The 18,127-nt window shown below is 41.7% G+C and overlaps 1 long non-coding RNA gene across 2 annotated transcripts; it reads right to left on the reverse strand.

Annotated features, from left to right (window-relative positions):
- Positions 1–12,654: 12,654 nt before the first annotated feature.
- Positions 12,655–14,460, reverse strand: LOC119303895. 2 transcript variants are annotated; one of them, XR_005148015.1, is made up of 3 exons: positions 14,268–14,460; positions 13,992–14,097; positions 12,655–12,703 (listed from the first exon to the last, which is right to left on the reverse strand). It is a non-coding gene; the product is annotated as an uncharacterized LOC119303895 (long non-coding RNA). The 2 variants fall into 2 exon arrangements; XR_005148014.1 differs by lacking the exon at positions 12,655–12,703 and adding an exon at positions 12,763–13,664.
- Positions 14,461–18,127: the final 3,667 nt, after the last annotated feature.

Here is an 18,127-nt window from a genome sequence, read left to right on the forward strand (position 1 = left end):
CGACCAGAAGAACTTCGTCTCTGTCACTGAAGAAAGTGACTGAACTGTATGAGATTTCCAAAGGCTTCACTCGAAGGGATTGGTAGGTGTAGGATTTTGAGTTGAGCATCACATGGAAAATTTTCCTTAGTATTTCCTCGACCCCCTTTAACAGTACGGTGTTTCTTATGACTCAAGAAGGAGAAAATGAAACTACGAAAACAAAAGTCTTCACGCTTCATGTTCCACAAATGAATACCAAGTCTTCAAGGTCACACCAATTTCGTCACTTTCAAAATCTTCAGAAAGTCTTCAGAATATCAAAGTCTTGAGTTGAAGAACTTCATTTTTAGGGGTCGACTTCCTCTATAAATATCAAACTCCTCATAGACTTATAGACCTGTGTACACTCACAAACGCATTAGTCCCTTAACCTATAAGTCTTCAATACACCAAAATCACTAAGGGGCACTAGATGCACTTACAATCTCCCCCTTTTTGGTGATTGATGACAACATAGGTTAAGTTTTCAACGGGGATAAATATATGAAGTGTATACACTGATATTGAGGAATTTGATTACAAGATATAGAAGAACTCCCCCTGAAGATGTGCATAGTGAGGAATTTGCTTTTGAAGCATTGCACATTTGAAGAGTTGAATCATGGAGATCTCCCCCTATATCTTGTAATTCATACACGCATTTGATATATATTATGAAGAATTTGAAATGCATGATGAAATATGGTGCCTGATGAGATTCAGCATGCGTGCAATGTCATTAACGAGGAAATAAGCATGCAGAGCATAATGCAGCAAAAGTATCAGCGCACCATCGGGTTTAAGATTACAACTCGATCGAAATAAAAGTTTCAGAAGAACGAGAGTTGTAACTTAAAAAATGCCCTTAATATAGACCCGCTTGAAGACTAACTCAGATTTCTCCCCCTTTGTCATCAAATGACCAAAAGGATTGAAACTGAGAACTAACGCCCCTGAAGAATTTCAAGTCGATGGAGGAGCGCCAGCGTTGTCGGGGTTGTTTGTTGTAGCAGGGCCTGCCGCAGTGTCATCCAAATCTTCATACTCATCAGTGTCACGCGATGAAGAATAAGAGCTGGCCACCAAGGAAGGAACTTTGACCTTCTTGAATTTCTTCGGTGGAGGTGCAGACCAGTCAAATTCTTCCTTGAGACCCATATTCTTCATATCAGTAGCGCTATAGACGTGAGAGAGAACAGCCCAGGTACGGTTGAAGGTTTCATGCAGGTAGTATTGGTTTTTCTTCACTGCATTGTGTGTTGAGGTCATGTTGTGAAGAATTGAACCAAACTGACGCTTGACCCATTTATGATTGCGATCAACCTTCTGATGAAGACTGAGGAGTAACTCACGGTCAGTCATCACCTAGGTGCTGTGGCTTGAGGATTTTGCTTGGCTGAGGTATTTGCTGCAGAGTCATGTGTGGCAGAATCGTCATTGGTAGAGTAAGATGCAGCCTTGTGAAATTGACCATCCAATGGGTGAATGCCTTCATCGATCACAGCAGCGGCCTTGCCTTTATCATTAGCTGATGAAACTGTCCGTTTGAGGACTTCAATGGGAGGCAAGTAGCTACCGTGGTTCAGAGTGTCAGCTTCGTAATTCAGTGAAGATCTTGCCCTGATGAATCTCATTATCCAAGGAGCATAGGGCTTCAGCTCGAATGGTGACATAGCAATATTGGCCAGAGTCCTCATGAAGAAATCATGGAAGTTTATGGGAACGCCATGAATGATGTTGAAAAGCATATTCTTCATGATGCCAACGACTTCTTCATCATTTGAGTCGTGGCCTTTGATGGGACTCATTGTCTTCGTCAGAATTCGATACACAGTCCGAGGCACATAGAGTAATTCCTTGATAAGGGATTTAGTTCGTGGTGCCTGCCTTGGCTTCAATGGCTTCATCAGCACTTGCATATAGTGATTTGAAAGTTCTGGTTCGTTGTAGATACAATGAGCATCATCAAGTGGAGGACTGAGTGGTAGAGCACGAAGCAATTCAGTTGCAGGTGCCTTGTAGTGAGTATTTTCAGACATCCAGTCTAATACCCAGGAGTTCACGTCTTCAGCGTCTCCGGTGATGTGCAGAGTTGCATAGAATTGAAGAATGAGTTCTTCATTCCAGTCACAGATATCAATGCAGAAATTCAGAAGTCCTGCATCGTGAAGAACACTGAGGACTGGCTCAAAGCCGGGCAGAGACTCCATGTCCACATGAGGAATATGTGCATAATCGAAGACTTTGTCTTTGTTGAAGAGCATTGAGGAATAGAAATTGGCTTGGCTGGCAGTCCAGAAACGCCTCTTCCTTATGCGAGCAGAATCATATGGATTATAATCAGTGAAGAATACATGCTCGGCAAAGAAATCTTCAGCCTTGAACTTCTGTTTGCTTGAGAACGGATTCTTTTGCTTTGGCAGAGGGATGTCAGTGAGTTGCATCACCACCTCAGGAATCGCGAGCTCAGGTTCTTCAGGCTGAGGAATTTCTTGTTCCTCAATAGGTGCAGTCTGAGGATCTGCAGCAGCAGGTTCATCAGCACTAGTGGCTGGAATTTATTCATGCATAGAGAGAGTGGGTTGAGTTTCTTTAGAGCCCATTTGAACTGTTGGTGCAGGGGACTGAGGAATCTGTTGGAGCGGGGTGAAGAGAGGAGTATTGGGATGCTGACTTTCCCAAAAGTCATCATTCATCACAGGTGTGGTGCACCCTATATCCACATCTTTATCTTCAATTTCCTCAACACCAGCCTCTTCAGCTGTGAACTGAGGCATAGGTGAGGAAATGACTGGCGTTGAAGGGATTGCGTCCACTTCAATTTCTTCATCAACCTGCTCTGACGAACCAGTAAAATGATGTTCTTCATCAGATCCGATGGGGATCTCATAGTCTTCTCCAAAAGGAACAAGGTCCTTTGATGGCATGGAGGAAATTGGAACAACATCAATTGGATTTTCGAGTGAGCTGGTCATTGGCTTCATTTTCTTCGCAGCCGAAGAGTTTGACACAGCTGATGCCTTCCTTTTCTTCATTGCAGCTCGCTCTGCAGCCTTTGTCTTCTTCACATCAAATGCACATGGAAGAATTGTAGTTGGTGTAGGTGCAGATGGAGCTGAAGAATCTGGTTGATTTTCTTCAGGCGCAACTGATGCAGTTGCCCTGACTTCTTCGGTTTCTTCAGGCGCACCATTAGTGGATGCCCTGGCAATTTCTTCAGCGGCTAGAATAGGATCATCAGCCCTGGAACTGGCATTTTCATCAGCAGCCTGAATTTCATCAGCGGTGCTGGCATGTTCTTCAGTCGGCTGAGCTGAGACTTCAGCCTGAGGAATTTCATGTTGCGTTGGAGCAACAACATTGGTGAATTTCTTCGTCAGGTTGACGAATCTGACTTTGGCTCCTTGCCAATCAGCATAGTAGGCATCAAAATCCTTGTTGAGAGCTTGAATTTCAGACTGAGCCTGGAGAAGTTCCTCAGGTGTCATTCTGACAACGTTTTTCTTCAGGAGCTTCTCCTTTCTGTATTGAGCTTTCTTAATCTCTCTTGTCTTTTCAAACTTCCATTTCTCTTTAGTGATGAAATGGGTCAGCATGTGACTTTGACCGGCGGTCAGATGAAAATCAGGCATGGGGGTGTTTGGATCCTTGTGCCAGAGATCAATATAATCGAGGATTTTCCTCGGATCCAACAGCAGTGGCACAGATGTGCCTTTGGCTCTAGCGGCCTTTACCTGTCTGTCTCTAATGATTTCTGCGAGTTCATCATCAGAAGCTTCATCATCAGAAGGCACATGGAATGCGACCTGTTTCTTCTTTGGACTTGGCCGAGGACCTCGTCCAGCTGTTGCTTTGGTCTTCAGCAGAGTCGGGCCAGATGATGACTTTGGTGCAGCAGAGGAACTTGCTGAAACACCAGAGGCAATCGAGAAACCAGCAGTCCTTTGACATGTAGTCAGATGCACATGAGCTGAGGACTTTGAAGGAGCAGTAGTAGTGTGAGGAATTTGCCGTGAGGGCGCTGCTGAGGAACTTGGCCGTGAGGGCGCTGTTGAGGAACTTGGCCGTGAGGGCGCTGTTGGTGAAGCACTTGGCTTACGAGCAGGCTTCTTTGGCATGGATTTCCTCGGTTTGACTGAGGCCTCAGTAGCAATAGCAGTGGCAGAATCCTCATTGAATTTCTTCACTGCCTCCTTGGCCTGTCTTGCCAATTTGGCTTGGCGCTTAGCCCATTCTTCAGGAAAGTCCTCACCACGTTTGATGCTAGTGGGGTCAGCTACTTGGCCAGGTGCCAATGGAGCTCTTGGGCATGGAGGATTGAGGGCAAATTTCTTCATGTACTTTGGAGTCACATATCTGTATTCCCTCCATTCCCTTGCCCATCTCCGTTCAATCTTCTGAATGCGCACCTTGCGCTGATTTTTGTTTTCTTTGCCATATTTTGCTTCATCAGGTGTGCAATAGTTAGCATAAATTTCCTCAGGGATTTCAAACACAGTCATAACCTCAGGTTTCTTTCCTCCTTTCTGCGGCTTCTTACCGTCTGCCATATTCTTCAGTTGAGGAATTTGAACAATTGAGTTCTCTGAAGAAGTATGCAGTTTTTCTTCGAGGAACGCTGCAAATGAGTTAAGTTGATGAGAACCTAGTGATTCAGCAGCAGACATGAGTACCTGTGAACAGAGTACAGGTGCGAGGAATTTGGAGAGGTCATATGCGTTCTGAGAAGGTTTTTGAAAAGAACAAGTTTTGAGGAATTTGACCAGATGAACCTTGAGGAATTTCATTAAGCGTTCTTGTCTTAGGTTCCAGAGTTGTACAGATCGAAAATCCACACAATTAGGGAATCTTGAAGAAAATGGTTGCTTAGAGAAACAGTTCAAGATCATATGAAGTGTGTGGTGTTCGTATGTGTGAAGATTTGAAGAATAAACACCTTTGAAGATTTTCAGGAAAGCTTGAGAATCAAAGCGAGTAATAAAAGTAACTTTTAATTACCCGAAATGAAGAACACGACGAACTGAGAAGAACAGACGAGAAGTTCGTCAGGTTAGATCTTCCTTGCCCTAACTCGGCGAAGGAAGACAGCTACGGCGACGGCGGAGTGAAGATTTCCGCGGTCGGCGTGAGTACGACGGCGACGAGGTCGAGGCAGTGAAGCTCTTCCTCACCGGAGGCGATGGAGTAGCGGTGGCGCTAGGGTTTGAGGAGCTCGAGCGGGAGAGAGATGGTCGAGCGGAGTAAATGAAGTGAGGAAGGGGAGAGGGGTATTTATAGACACGGTGAAAAACTGTTCGCCCGAAGATTTAGGACGAACGTGCCCCTGCCCTTTCTCCTTCACGCGACATGTGTCACCCACGTACTGTGTAGTGGAGATCATGTACGATCGTGGGTGAATAGAATAATACATCGTGGGATGCGGAACAGTTTGAGCGGCAAAACCGAAAATTTGGATAAGTTTTGTTTTAAAGTTTCGCTCGCAATTTCTTCAGCTGCCAAGGACACGGTGAAGACTTTGAATGAGTTTCAAATAGAACGCACATGAAGAATTTGTGAATAGATTAGGTTGAGTATAGCATAGAGGGGAAGGGTCCGATCACATTCACTTAGTAGAAAAAGCAACTTGAAGAAATAGCTATAAGTGAATGCTGTAGAGGACATAAACTCATATATATATATATATATATAGCCAATGAAGAAAAACGGAGGAAACAGTGAAGGTTTTGCAAAGTTGAAGAATTTAAAAAAAAACTGAAGAATTTCAAAACTGAGGAAAAACTCAAATTGAAGATTTTCAACTTTTTGTGGTGGCGTGACCCACCCTATAAGAATGATGATTTCAGACACCGCGTACAATTGTCGTAGGGTTCTGAGAATCAAATTCTTCATTAATTTCTTCACACTTAGAGTGTTATTCTTCATTGATTGAAGAAAAACGTTTCTTCATGTGTTGCACATCTAAGTCATCAATTTTGCATAAGTGTTAGGATGTGTGTCCTTTTCAAAGAACATTCGAAGATTCTAAGATATTTAGCTCACACCGCAACTTGCTAAATATCTTCTCATCCAAGGGCTTAGTGAAGATATCAGCTAGCTGTTCTTCATTCTTCACGTGCTCGATGGAGATGTCGCCCTTCAACACATTATCACGAAGAAAATGATGACGAATTTGAATGTGCTTTGTCTTCGAGTGCTGAACTGGGTTGTGAGCAATCTTGATGGCACTCTCATTGTCGCAGAGGAGAGGCACATTCTTCACGTTGACGCCATAGTCCTTGAGCGTTTGCTTCATCCAAAGCAGTTGAGCACAGCAAGAGCCAGCAGCAATGTATTCAGCTTCCGCAGTAGACAGTGATACGCAGTTCTGTTTCTTCGAGGACCAACAGACCAAAGATCGTCCGAGGAAATGACAAGTGCCAGAAGTTGACTTGCGGTCCACACGATCACCAGCATAGTCAGAGTCAGAATATCCAATGAGATCAAAAATAGAGCCCTTGGGGTACCATAATCCTAGTGTTGGTGTGTGAGCTAGATATCGAAGAATATGCTTCACAGCCTTATGGTGTGATTCCTTCGGTGCAGCTTGAAATCGGGCACACATGCAAACACTAAGCACTATATCTGGCCTAGATGCACATAAGTACAATAAAGAACCAATCATGGAGTGGTATACCTTGTGATCGAAGTCAATACCATTTTCATCAGTGCATAGATGGCCTTTTGTGGGCATAGGAATTTTGACACCTTTGCAATCTTGCATGTCGAATTTCCTCAGTACATCTTTGAGGTATTTCTCCTGAGATATGAATATGCCATTGTGCTGTTGACGAATTTGAAGACCTAAGAAAAATTTCAACTCTCCCATCATAGACATTTGATATTCTTCACTCATCATATAGGCAAATTCATCACTGTAACGTTGGTCAGTACAGCCAAAGATAATATCATCAACATATATTTGGCACACAAACAGTTCACCATCATAAGATTTAGTAAAGAGAGTAGGGTCGAGTGAACCGGGTGTGAAGCCATTCTTCACGAAGAATTCCTTCAATGTATCATACCACGCCCGAGGGGCTTGCTTGAGGCCATAGAGGGCCTTATTAAGTTTGAAGACTTTGTCAAGATTCTTTGGATCTTCAAAACCTGGGGGTTGAGCAACATATGCTTCTTCCTCAAGCTTACCATTGAGGAATGCACTTTTCACATCCATTTGATATAAGATGATATCATGATGATTAGCATAAGCAAGTAATATGCGAATAGCCTCAAGTCTAGCAACAGGTGCAAAAATTTCATCGAAATCAATTCCTTCAACCTGTGTGTAGCCTTGAGCTACCAGTCGTGCCTTATTCCTTACCACAAGGCCATTTTCATCTTGCTTGTTGCGGTAGATCCACTTTGTGCCAATGATATTATGCTTGTGAGGATCTGGACGTTTGACCAATTCCCAGACATTGTTGAGCTCGAACTGATGTAATTCTTCTTGCATAGCCTGAATCCACTCCGGCTTCAAAAATGCTTCATCTACCTTAGTGGGCTCTGTGATAGAGACAAAAGCATAGTGCCCACAAAAGTTAGATAAATGTGAAGCTTTTGAGCGTGTGAGAGGACCTGGCGCTTCAATGTCATCGATGATCTTGTCAACTTGTACTTCTTTTGCAACGCGAGGATGAGCTGCTTGACGTCGAGGTATTTGATCATTTTCCCCAGCACCATTATCTTCAGGTGCGTCAGCTCGATGTTCTTCACGTACTGGAATGAATTCTTCAGCAAATTCTTCAGTAGGAATGACATCTTCAGTTGCCTTGAACTTGATAGAATCCTCAGGTGCTGGTTCATCTAACACAGAAGGTAGGTGCTCTCTTTGCGAGCCATTAGTTTCATCGAACCGCACATCTACAGTTTCAACAATCTTGTGAAGAACAATGTTGAAGACTCTGTAGGTGTGCGAGTCCTTTCCGTAACCAAGCATAAAACCTTCATGTGCTTTCGGTGCGAATTTTGAATTGTGGTGAGGATCTCTAATCCAACATCTAGCACCGAAGACTTTGAAATAACTCACATTGGGTTTCTTGTCAGTGAGGAGTTCATAGGCCGTCTTCTTGAAGAATTTGTGAAGATATACTTTGTTGATGATGTGGCACGCAGTATCAATTGCATCAATCCAAAAACGATCAGGCGTTTTGTATTCATCAAGCATAGTGCGAGCCATCTCAACAAGAGTTCTGTTCTTGCGCTCCACGATGCCATTTTGCTGAGGAGTATAAGGAGCAGATAATTCATGAGTAATACCAAGTTCATCAAGATAGTCATCAAGACCGGAATTCTTGAACTCAGTTCCATTGTCACTTCTGATGTGCTTGATCTTCACACCAAAGTTGGTTGAAGCCCTCGAAGAAAATTGTTTGAAGACTTCCTGCACTTCATGTTGGTAAGTAACAATGTGTACCCATGTATATCGAGAGTAATCATCAACAATGACAAAACCATATAGAGAAGCAGCATTAGTGACTGCTGAGTAATGATTAGGTCCGAAGAGGTCCATGTGAAGCAATTCGAATGAACGAGTAGTGGTCATGATAGTCTTCGCTGGATGCTTGGCCTCGGTCATTTTTCCAGCTTCACAGGCTCCGCATAAGTGATCCTTGAGGAATTTGACATTCTCAATGCCAATGACATGCTTCTTCTTCGCAAGCGTGTGCAAATTCCTCATGCCTGCGTGACCAAGTCATCGATGCCATGGCCAGCCTTCTGAAGCTTTTGCAAGTAGGCACACGGCTGGTTGTGGTCCTGTAGAGAAATCAACAATATACAAATCTCCTCTCCTAAAGCCTTCGAAGACTTTGGAATTGTCAGCTTCCATAATCACAACACAGTGATACTTGCCAAAGACAACAACCATATCAAGATCACAAAGCATTGAGACTGACATGAGGTTGTATCCTAAGGACTCAACAAGCATGACTTTGTCCATGTGTTTATCCTTAGAGATCGCAACCTTACCAAGACCCAATACCTGACTTTTGCCTTTGTCAGCAAAGATGATATGCTTCAGATGTGATGGTGATAAAGGAGAATCCATCAAAAGATTCTTGTCACCAGTCATGTGATTCGTACATCCACTATCGAGGACCCATTCAGTGGTTTTGGGTTAGTCATCCTGTAGATGAATTAGTGTAACTTACAATCTCATATGCTTCATCAGTGAAGAATATGATATTAAGTTCATCAGATGAATTTCATCAAGCGGTAAACAGATATAGCAGTATGAGGACGTGTGAAATGAAAGTTCATTTCATCATGGTTAGCCTGCGTCCTTTCAGGCAATTTTGTCAGGTCCCCAGCAAATTCTTCAGACGTTAAGGCACGTCTAGAGACCTGACCCTGCAGAAGAGATTAGTTCTTTTTCTTCACCACCCACATCTGAAGGGGTGGCAAAGAGTTCATCACTCTGCGAGCACCATACGAGAACGGTGGCATAGAAGCCAAACCATTTCGTTTCACATAAGAGGGGTTAGGGTAAGCATATGAATAAGCAGAGAAATTCTTCGAGGACTTATGAACATAATGATTTGAAGAATAATATGCATATTCGTAGCCCTTAGCTCTACCCTGCGAAACAGACTTGTTAGCACGATGATAATCATATGAGGACTTTGATCCATTTGAGGAATTTGATCCACGTGAGGAATTTGGTCCATATGAGGACTTGGATCCATATGAAGAATTAGGTCCATATGAAGAGTTCGTTCTGGGGTTCCTCTTCTTCACAGGTGGTGTCATGAGGACATTCACCTGAAGACTTTCAACATAACTTTTGGGAACCCAGATTTTCTTCATAGGGGAACCGTTCCTGCAGTTAGTCCCAACATATCTAGCAAATACTTCACCATTCTGATTTTTGAATAGTTTATAGTTGGAGTCAAATGACTCATCAGAAGAATGAGGAGATTCACATGTAAAGCCAGCTAACATGGATGGATCAACTGGAGGTCCCTTTGCAGCAACCCATGAGGTTTTGGGGTACTGCTCGGGCTTCCAATATGTTCCATCAGCATTAAGTTTCCTCTCAAAGGCAATACCCTCTTTCCTAGGGTTTCTGTTGAGGATCTGCTTTTTGAGCACATCACAGAGAATCTGGTGCCCTTTGAGGCTTTTGTACATGCCTATCGTGTACAGTTCCTTCAGCCCTGCATCATCAGTGATACTAGCAATGTCCTCAGATGAGGAATTAGTGATAGCAGAGGCAGGTGAAGAATTTGTAACAGTTGAAGCATTTGAACATTCAGGTGAAGAATTGGAAGATTCACGTTCAATGCACTTTAAGCATGGAGGAATAAATTCTTCCTGAGAAGTGCTGATTTGTTGAGCAAGTAATGAATCGCGCTCCTTCTGAAGATCTTCATAACTCACTCTTAGCTTCTCAAGATCTTGCTTTCTTTGAAGAAATTCATAAGAAAGTTTCTCATGATCAGATAAGAGAGTGTTATGATGACTTTTAAGATTATCAAACCTAGACTGAAGTCTCTGAAGATTTTCAGTCAGGGCTTTAGTGCGATCCATTTCTTCACCCAACATATCATCACTTTTGTCTAGCATGTTTTGAACCTTTTCCAAGGCATGTTGTTGTTTGGTGGCAATGCAAACAAGTTTGGTATAGCTAGGTTCAATATCATCATCAGATTCATCATCATCAGATTCACAGTCACTAAATTCAGATGAGGAACATTCGGTTACCTCGACACCATTTGCCATGAGACATGATGCAGAAGATGATGATTCTGGTTCAAAAGTCATCGTTTTGAGAGATTCCTTGAAGTCCTCAAACCAAGGATCATGACGGGTTCGATGACCTTCATAGACGTCGGAGATTCGGTCCCAGATAAGCTTTGCACTGCAAAGATGCATAATGAGCCTGAATTGGTCTCTGGATAGACAGGAACAGATGATATCCTTCGCCATGCAGTCAAGTCGAGTGTATTTGCGAATATCATCTGTGTTCGCCGACTTGCATAGATCAGTAAGGCCAATCTCAGTGACGGTCCACAGCTCGCTGTCCCTTGCCATGAGGCGCTTCCTCATCATGGCCTTCCACTTGGGATAATCATGACCGTCAAAGATAGGGCATGTCACTTTCTTCATACCTGCGGTCGACATAACTAAAACTCCAGGCGGTTAAACCAAAATCACACAGAACAAGGGAGTACCTTGCTCTGATACCAATTGAAAGTGCGTTATGTCGACTAGAGGGGGGGTGAATAGGCGATTTTTATGAATTCTTCACTGAGGAATTTGGCGGTGAGGAAATTCCTTAGCGAAGAACTATTAGCAGCGTAATAAGTACTCAGAAGTAAGTATGACAGAATACAAGCATGGTCATCATGATGAAATGAAGATTAGCACGGAGTACAGGAAGCGTAATCACAGGATAAGACAAGATGAAGACAAACAGACTGAAGAAATTGAACTGAGGAAATTGAGAAAGTCTTTAGTCAAAGTCTTCAAACACAGATATGAACAAACACTCAACACAGTAATGAGGAATTGAAAAGGGTTGAGGAAATAGAACCAGTAGGTTGGTGAAGAAAATGATTTGGTAAACCAGTTCCAACTGCTGTCTCAGTTGTACGTCTGGTTGGAGCGGCTGAGTATTTAAACTCGAGGACATGCAGTCCCAGACACCCAGTCTCTGAGCACGCAGCTCAGGACACCCAGTCCTCACCGTATTCTCCTTGAACTAAGATCACACAGATCCCGTCCAATCACTCGTGGTAAGTCTTCAGGCGACTTCCAAACCTTCACAGACTTGGTCACTCGGCGATCCACAATTCCTCTTGGATGCTCTAGACCTTGACGCCTAACCGTCTGGAAGAAGCACAGTCTTCAAAAGTAACAAGCGTCGGATCCACGCAGGATCAATTTCTTCAGTGATGCTCAATCACTTTGGGGTTTGTAGGTGTTTGGGTTTGGGATTTTCCTCACTTGATGATTTTCGCTCAAAGTCCTTGGAGGATGGGTTGCTCTCAAATGACAAGTGCCAAGTTCTCTCGGAGCAGCCAACCAGCTAGTGGTTGTAGGGGGCAGCTATTTATAGCCTAGGGAGCAGCCCGACATGATAAGACATAAATGCCCCTCAATGATATGATCGTTAGGTGGATAAGATATTTTGGGACAGCTGGCGCGCAGCACAGCAACGGTCGGAAATTTGACTCTCAAATTCCTCAGGGCTATCATGTTCCTCACTGTGTAGGTAATTCACACTGCGAATTCCTAACTCCTCAGTCAGAACAAATTCATCAGCGACCAGAAGAACTTCGTCTCTGTCACTGAAGAAAGTGACTGAACTGTATGAGATTTCCAAAGGGTTCACTCGAAGGGATTGGTAGGTGTAGGATTTTGAGTTGAGCATCACATGGAAATTTTTCCTTAGTATTTCCTCAACCCCCTTTAACAGTACGGTGTTTCCTATGACTCAAGAAGGAGAAAATGAAACTACGAAAACAAAAGTCTTCACGCTTCATGTTCCACAAATGAATACCAAGTCTTCAAGGTCACACCAATTTCGTCACTTTCAAAATCTTCAGAAAGTCTTCAGAATATCAAAGTCTTCAGTTGAAGAACTTCATTTTTAGGGGTCGACTTTCTCTGTAAATATCAAACTCCTCATAGACTTATAGACCTGTGTACACTCACAAACGCATTAGTCCCTTAACCTATAAGTCTTCAATACACCAAAATCACTAAGGGGCACTAGATGCACTTACAGTGTGTATTTTAGACTTTTAGTTCATAATTTTAGAAAATTCTTTGTAGATTATGTTCTTGACCCCAACATCCTTATTGTTATCTTTATCATTTACCATTACTTGCAGTCCATCCCCTTTTCTGACTCTTGAGAATGGTACGTATAGATGTCCATGTGTAAAGACTTGTTCATGTAGATATAGTCCAACCTTGTTTGGAGAGTGCTCCTGCCTTTTGTTTATTGTCATTGCAAAGCATGATGAGATAGGGTATTGTCTCCTTTTTAGAAGGAACAACCACACCCATTCAACTGGTGACATGATTATGTTTGGAATATAGACCTTTTCCTCCACATGTGATCCTGTTATTTATTATCTGTGCTTTGATGAATATGTTTATACTGAACAATGGCATACCATGTATTTTTTTCTAGTGTACCATTCACAATCAAGGCTGCAACTTCAGTTGCAGATGGCATACCATGTCGTTTTCCATCTGTGCCACACTTATTTGTTAGTTTTAATCTGGCATTGTGATAGTCACATTCTTTGAATGTGTGACTTGCCATTCTGAATGTTTTTGCTAGTATATTATCTCTATCCAGCACATTCTTAAGGGCCTCAATGATGTGGGTATCTATTGACTAAAGGAGCAATATAGCTGGAAAAATAATTATATGTATAGTTAGGAGTTCTGTTCGAATCAAACCTTGAACACAAAACTATTAACTTGAGGGAAATGTAAGTACGGCAAGGGAGTTCATTAGTCTGGCTTACAATGAATCATGCAAATTAATTGCTTTTTTGCATAAGATGGTAATACCTACTAGAGGTGGGGCGATCACTAAAAGGAGTCGATTGGACAATCAAGCTGAGCGACGAAGATTTTGAGCCAACCTTGAAGAAGACAAAAAAGTTTTTACTAAACAAAAGTATGGCAAGGAACCGGTTCTGGTCATATTGATGAATTTAGATGTATAGATCAGTGTTTTTCTATTTTAGCATAATCTATTAATCAAGTATACTTGATCCATCACCCAGTGATCAGTTCATCACTTTGACATCCAAAGGATAATACTCCCTCCGTCCCAAAATACTTGTCGGAGAAATGAATAAAAATGGATGTATCTAAAACTAAGATATGTCTAGATACATCCATTCCTTCGACATGTATTTCCGGACGGAGGGAGTACAAATTAATCGATTTTGTGTAGAAGATGATACCTATTGGAGTTGTTGTTGTCGCTGGATGGAGTCGATTGGACAATCGAGGAGATCCAACAAAGGGTGTGGCAATGTCCAAGGGCGCCGATATGAAGGTGAAGCCGATCTGGAAGCACTTACAAGTAGAACAGAATTGGAGATTGAGATTGGTTTTTGAGGTGTGCATGATGTAATTGTGCAAAGAAAAGGTGTGCCGAAATCAAGTGTCTCCGATCTAGCTTGCTGTTTACATGCGAGAATCAGCGATTAACTGGATAAGAAATTTGTGTATCCTACCTTGATCGATCTGGCACCTGCATGTTGTGAATTGCTTTCCGGCCAGATGCGCGGGCATCCACCAAAGCAAGCCGGTCCTATGTAGAAAGCAATCAGCCTCGTGCCGTTGCCACATCTCGCCAGAATCAATTAGCTTCTTGAGGAAAGCCACCTTGTACGTGCATGAACTTTGGAGGCCATGAGGGGATCTCCGACCCAAGTAATAGTGGGGCCGGGCCGGGGAAAAGGAAGACATCGTGAGGGATTTGGTGTAGCGATAAAAGAGGAGCTTCCTTTCGATGGCATTGGTGGGTAATTTTTCATAAAGTTATTTTGATCTAATGGTTGTCGTTTTATTTTCTAATAACATTAACGGTTAGATGTTTCTAATTTTTGTGGGATTTTCTAGTCTAATTATCTCTTTTTTGGTTAGCCTGTCAATCATTTTTTCTCTAGTCTAATTATCTCTTTTTTGGTTAGCCCGTCAATCATTTTTAATATATAATAGATGACAACACATGTCTATGGTCAGGAAGCATAATCATCTTTGATTAACGAGCTAGTCAAGTAGAGATATACTAGGGACACTCTGTTTTGTCTATGTATCCACACATGTACTAAGTTTCCGGTTAATACAATTCTAGCATGAATAATAAACAGTAATCATGATATAAGGAAATAAATAATAACTTTATTATTGCCTCTAGGGCATATTTCTCACAAAGAAGGTCGTAGACGTTTACGACCAAAACATAAGGTCGTGGAACCCATGACCTTTTTTTGGGTCACTGGTTGTCTGCCCAGGCCACGTCGGATCCGGCGTGGCAATCTGACATGGCAAAACTACGACCATTTGAAAAGGTCACTGACAAGAATCAGCCTGGTCCAATTGAGTGTTTTACATGGGCTGAGCCCAACAATTTGAACATTTTTATATCTTTTTATTAATTAATTTTGGTCAGCTACATGGGCCAGGCCCAACATTTTAGCCTTTTTATTTTTGGGTCATGGCCTTTTTAGTCCGTTGATTTTCTAGTTTCAGCAATTATATATTGGGGTACCACTAGTAAGCAAGGCCCCACATGTCATGCTTATCTCAAAATTTGTCCCACACGTCAGAAATTTCGGAATTTGTTGAACAACCATTATAACTTGGACCATCTTGTCAGGTTTCCATTCACTAGTATTTAAATCACATACACAATCATTATTTTGAACAGACCAGAGAGCAAATGAAATTCATCCAAAACAACACTACATTAGTCTATTACAATTGTTACAGTATATTACAACCCAGATATGCCTACAATTACAACACATAGTATGCTACTCTTTGTTGATATGCTTCACAACTTCAGCCTTGGATTCGCACTTCACCTGTGCAAAGAATAAGAATGAAAATATAAGAATAAGAATGTGTACAGAACATCAAACAGTAGCCAATGAGGGATCCAATAACTTGTAAGCAAGAATTGACAGCAAATGTCATGTAGATAGATAGTATGGCTAACACTAACCAGTATGTGTTCATGGAGTGACAAATGTTCTCACTAGCTAGGATTTTTTTCGGTATATAGTATACTGACATGTGCAACTAAATTGATCATAGAAATGAAAAGAACTGTAAGAACGAGTTCATTCAGAATCAGCATGCATCAGGTCTAAATTCAACGGCATGTCAAATTTTAAGCACCAGCAGAACAGATCTAATAAACCGGACCATAATAAGCATGCATCAGGATTTATGGATACACGCATCAAGCATACTAGCTACTACAATAAGAGGTCGAGATGCTCGAGGAACTGTAGGGAGTATGCACCCCGACAGTCATGCAGTAGCTAGGAATTGAGGAGGATGAGCTTGCTCCCATTGTACCTGGATGGTAGACAAGAAAACAAGTTATGGCAGTGTTGTATCCATTGTACCTGGGTCATATTTAGGTACACAATACCTAATATGTCGATAAAAAGTACTCAGTAGCTACAATGTATAGGTTACACGTATGAATGGAAGATTCAGCAAAGGCATGTTGATAAAACAGTGAAAACAATGGTATCCGGTATTACCGCCATGCATGAGCACTTATTAATATTTATATTCATCATCACAACAACCTATAACCACCTATGCTCATTGTTACAAATCTATGCATAGTTACAAAAAATACACCTATGTATTTGAAACCAGAATAGATTTCTCACTCAAATCTGAATTCATTGGTTTCTCCTCCAAACTATTGAAATCTCAGGCCTCTAATTCGCTAGTTTCTTGGGCAACAAACATCATTGCAAATTTGCAATTTAGCATAGATAAACCAAATGTAACATCAGAAACAACAAGGTAGAATCATCTAGACCACATGTTTACCAGCAAAAAAAATCTAGAACACATGTTCAACCAAAATGCACTACTCTATTCTCGTAATATTAACATAGAGGAACTGTGTCTATGAGACGATCTCCACAAGGACCAAGCATCCACACTGCACAAACAGCATGCTCGCATGCAAAGAAACAGAGCTCATGCAGTAGCAAATAAACATTGATGGATTGCCCACCGTGCATAGACCAATCAACAAAAGCAGCAACAGTAGGTAGTAGAAGTAAAAGAGGGAGGGCACTATCGTGCACAGGGCCACGAACAGGAGTCGGGGAGGACGGGGCCGGAGTCGGTGAAGAGGCCATTATCCTCCGTGTGGTGCATGCCATTGCCGTTGGAGTCAAGCATTTTGGGAAATCCTATAAATGAGATAGAAAACAGATTAGTCATAAGTAAACAATCACTGTTTGCATCAGTACATTGACACTTGCAAGTACTCCCTCTGTAAAGAAATATAAGAGCGTTTAGATTACTACTTTAGTGATCTTCACGCTCTTTTATTTGTTTACGAAGGGAGTAATACATCATTCACTTAAAAAAAGTAAGGTCAAATAGATACATGACATGACATAGGAGCAGATGTTGCCAGTCAAAGATGGAACTTGTATAGACCTTTAAAAAAACATACAAGTCAGCGATGCATACTGATTTTACTAATATGTTATAATTGTCTACTCTCGAGTTGCAGCATCACTTCACAACATGCTACACCCTTAGGTATGTTAAGCAGTGCCTATTTATCTGAACTTAGTGTTGATAAAAAGTGTCTGCTGAATTCCATAGGGCAACATATGAAGTGAGGAGATCTATTCCTCATGACACTACAGGTAGATATCAAGATCACAAACTAATGGGTATATATGCATGCTTAGATCTCCCTCATACTTGAAATTTTAAGGATACACAACCATACTGTATGTTCATCACAGTTATACATATGAAAATTGTGTAGCATGTACCTAAAAAAGGCTCCTTCAGCAGTTAAGAACAACAAATTAGAATAAATTTGCTATGTATACAGGGTTAATCAAATAAAACAATAGGAACATTTTCCCTTAAAAAGCAGTATGTTTTAACAGTACGAACAAAGTCTGTTAGTTTAACTGAATACAGAGCATACTTGTTATGGTTGCAACTGAACTACCAACTCAACAGTAGAGAACATAAGAAAACAAAAAAGTGAAGAAAGAATGGACATTTTTTCTTGAATGTACACTAGCAAGGAAGCCTAAAGAATTAGCCAAAAAATGTGAAATAAAGTGGATTTAGTGTAGCTTGATTTACCCTAGGAGCCCATCTCCGCACGAAAAAGGGAGGCAGATCTTCCACCTTCTGCATCTACAACCAGCAGCAACAAACGGTGAGATGCATATTGCATAGGGCAACATCGTATAAGTCTAACATAAGGGGAAAATCAGCAGGCCTATAGAAGGTACCATGCTATTGATAAAGAAGACGAGGTCATCCTCCTCCCTGCTACTCGAGACCCTACCACACACGA

This window comes from Triticum dicoccoides, chromosome 1B, assembly GCF_002162155.2.
Source record: "Triticum dicoccoides isolate Atlit2015 ecotype Zavitan chromosome 1B, WEW_v2.0, whole genome shotgun sequence".
NCBI lineage: Eukaryota > Viridiplantae > Streptophyta > Magnoliopsida > Poales > Poaceae > Triticum > Triticum dicoccoides.